This window comes from Arvicola amphibius, chromosome 7, assembly GCF_903992535.2.
Source record: "Arvicola amphibius chromosome 7, mArvAmp1.2, whole genome shotgun sequence".
Classification (NCBI taxonomy): domain Eukaryota; kingdom Metazoa; phylum Chordata; class Mammalia; order Rodentia; family Cricetidae; genus Arvicola; species Arvicola amphibius.
In genome coordinates, this window is record NC_052053.1 from 10285165 (window position 1) to 10288862 (window position 3698).

Sequence of the window (3698 nt, forward strand, 5' to 3'; positions counted from 1 at the left end):
ATACTCAGCTGGCAGGGGAGATACCGTGATCACCAAGGTGGTTTTCCCAGGGCCAGGCTCATCCATCGTGAACCATATGTGCTGAGCCCTGCAATTTCTCCAAATGCGGGACACTCAGCTGCAAAATTTGTGGTGGTGGTGGTGACTGCGTTCACACCCTCCCTGGGAGAAAAGACATACAAAAGTCCCAGGACATGGTGGCTCACACCTTCGTCCCATTACCTGAGGCTGAAGTCAGGATTACCTTGAGTTTGTCTGAGGCCAAACTGGGCTTCATTGTGAGTTATAGGTCAGCTTGGGTTATAGAGTGAAACTCTGTGTCAATAGAATAATAATGTAATAGATAATAAAATAGAATAAAAAGGTGAGAAAGGGTTTTAAGGAAAAGTTTTATTAAAATTACTTTTAAGTAAAACAATTTTATTTAATGTATTTATTTAAAATGCTTTGTAATAGTAGTATCTTCTAATGGTATTACTTAAATGGACTCAAAGACTTAACAGCCCCTCCCCCCACTTCCCTTCAATTACTAACAGTCTCTACCTCAATCCCATCAATGATGGCAGACTAAAGTTACCATCAAAATGGTAAACTATCCAGGCTTCCTTGTCCTTTGTTTGCTTCAAAACTTTCGGACATTTCTCGGCTTGCTATTTCTCACTGTGGTAATAATGTAAGTTGAAATTAAGGTAGTCAACGTTACAGCTTCTGGTAAATAACTGGGCATAGGGAGAGTAGCAATTCCTGACTGGAAGGAAATTTGGAGCCCGAATGGACTGTCGTTGCGTGCATTTCGTTAGCTCACGTAATCAATAGCGAAGCTAACGCATTGGAATGATTATTCTTTAGTGCCCAGCTTGCAGCATTAGCACACGTGTATTTCATTAACACACATAAGCAAGAGCATTTATACATATGGTAGCAAATGAGCTTTTAAAAGTCATTTTGTAGAGAGTGGGTGTTTGTGTGGCTGATCCACGAGTGTGTGTAAATGAGAACACCCCTGTATGCCACGGTGACATCTTTAAGTAATTGGAGAAATTCAGTAGAGAAGTTGTGTCCAGCTTTAGGACCGATCTCAGTTAAAAGGTTATACCTTTTAATAGCGAAATAGGTTGCCCTCTCAGACATACCTCAGAGTAGAGAATTTATTATATAAGGTACAATCTCATTGGGTTCATTGGGTATGCGAGGTAAATAACCTCATTAAGAATGGAAACTGAAGGAGATACAGTGCTATTCAAATAGGGCAAAAAGGGGCCAACAAGGGAGAACAAAGGCAGTTGTGGAAGTCAACCGCTGCTTTTATTTTGTGTTGAATAAAATAGATCACCAGGCTTGCTACTTAAAATAGAGAGGAGCCAAAGAAAGAGGCCTGGGCAGATTTATCTTTTTTTTTTTTTTGTTCAAAGTATTGGATTAGAACATAGCTTCTTGGTCATGAATTAATGGAACAGTCCCCAAAAGGTAGAAAATGTTTATTCTCACGAGTGTATCTTTAAAGGACTGTAAAGGAAGATATCCTCTTGGGCACATTCCCCCAAATGTGGGCATGCCCCGATAGCTGATTTAAACATTTACATGTTTCCCATACCTTCTCTTATGCTAGAATTTATTTATTTAATTTTGATTAAAAACATAGTTATTTCCATATAGTATATTCCAATCACAGTTTTCCCTCCCTTATTTTCTTCCAGATCCTCCCTGCCTCTCCATCTTTCCAACTGCAGGCCTTTTTCTTCTTTTAAAAGAAAACAAACAGGCAAATAAAAAAGACAGACTAGGATAAAATGCAAGGAATAATCTAATGAAAGAAAGGAAGGAAAAAAGGAAGGAAGAGGGAAGGGATGAAGAAAGACCATGAGGAATGCACACACACACACACACACAGAGAGAGAGAGAGAGAGAGAGAGAGAGAGCGAGCGAGAGAGAGAGAGAGAGAGAGAGAGAACCCTCACAACCATTATATATTAGTAAAAGGTAAAAAAGAAAATGCCCAGACACAGTAATATGAGACAGAAAATTTCCCCAAATCCTTAGAGTTCATTTTGTGTCGGTCATCTACTTCTGGGTATAGGCTTGCCCTTATGTGTGACTTGTATACCATACTGCGTTAGAGAAACTAAGTGTTCCTTTTTGAGTTGTTAATTGGAGACAGCTGGAGTCATGACTGGGAGATGGTGTCCAGTTCACCATCAGTGCTGGGACCCTGTTTTGTCTGGACCCATACAGGCTCTGTGCCCGCTGCCACAGTCTCTGTGAGGTCATAGGTACATCGGTCCTGTTGGGTCTGGAAGGCCTTATTTTCATGGTGTCCTCATTCCCCATGGCTCTTAGAATCTTTCTGTTTCCACTTCCCCAAAGTTCCCTGAGTCTTGAGAAGAGGGCTTTGATGAAGACATTCCAATTAAGATGGAATGTTCCAGGGTTTCTCACTCTTTGTACATTGTCTTGATATGGATCTCGTGTTAGTTACCACCAGGGGAAAGCTTCTCTAATGACTGCAGAGTGAGACACTTATCTGTGAGCATAACAGAACGTTGTTAGGAGTCATACATTCCTTTAGTGGAACAACACTATTTGGTCCATGGCCTATCTAGTCTTAGATTCTTGGCCACCAAAGCAGTGTCAGGCATGGGTTCCATCTTACGGAGTGGACCTTAAATCCAATTAGATAGTGGTTGGTTACACAGATTTTGGGCTACTATTGCAACAGTGTATCATGCAAGCAGGTCACCAGGAAGGGACAGATTGTAGCAGGGTTGGTATTACCTTTCTTTGTTAGTTCACAGAGTACCTTTCGTAACCATGATAGGGGCGAAGGCACCAGCTTGAGTTCTCCATGTTCATTGAGACCTAGGTGCTGTTTTCAGGAATAGGGCCTTACCGTTAGTTTGTGGAGAGCTTTGGCAACAGTCTGGGTTGTTCAGGAGTTTCCATGGTTTACATTGGAATTTCAAAATGGAGAATGCTTCTTTTTATTGAGGTAACAAGCAGTATTCTGTCACCAATTAATATGCAAATGTATTGTCTTCTAGAGTATCTATATTTACTGCTACTTACTCATCATTCAAAAGTTAAATTAGAGCTGACACGTTGGCTCAGTGGGATTTTCTACCAACCCCGCAAACCTGAGTGGTAAAGGTATTTGCCAAGCCTGAAACTCTGAGTTTGATTCTCTGAAGTTGTTCTCTGACCTCTCCATGTGTGCTGTAGTGTGTACATGAATGCATGGGTGTACACAAACAAGTGTAACAATTTTAAATTGCATTGGAGTCCCTAGAATGAAACAGTTCTAAAATAGAGAAGCTAGGTGGATATTGGAGGTTATTTTGTTTAGGTTTCCTACATTTTCAGATTGCCAAAAAGCTAATGCACATAGGACGTGTAGATATCTCCTGTCTTCTAGAAACACTTCATCTACATTTGGACAACAGCTTTTCCAGTAAAGTCTATTCCATGTTTTCATGATACTAATTAGCTTTTAGGCAATTGGAAATAGGAGAAAGGGCCTAATACAACTCAGGAGGCACCTGTTGGCTATACACGCTATTTTCTAAGGTAAGTATTTCATCTCAAATCAGCAGTAGGGAAATGCAGCAAGTTTCAAACCACAGAATTTAGGTCTTAAGTACTAAGAGAAGAGTAGCCTCGTGCTTAATCTTGGAGGCACTTTTTCCATACCCTGCAGGCATTTC

The 3698-nt window shown here is 40.6% G+C and overlaps 1 non-coding gene across 1 annotated transcript; it reads left to right on the forward strand.

The window, feature by feature from the left end:
- LOC119820162 lies at positions 1 to 164 on the forward strand. Its single transcript, XR_005286424.1, has one exon. It is a non-coding gene; the product is annotated as a U1 spliceosomal RNA (small nuclear RNA).
- The last annotated feature ends 3534 nt before the right edge of the window (positions 165 to 3698 follow it).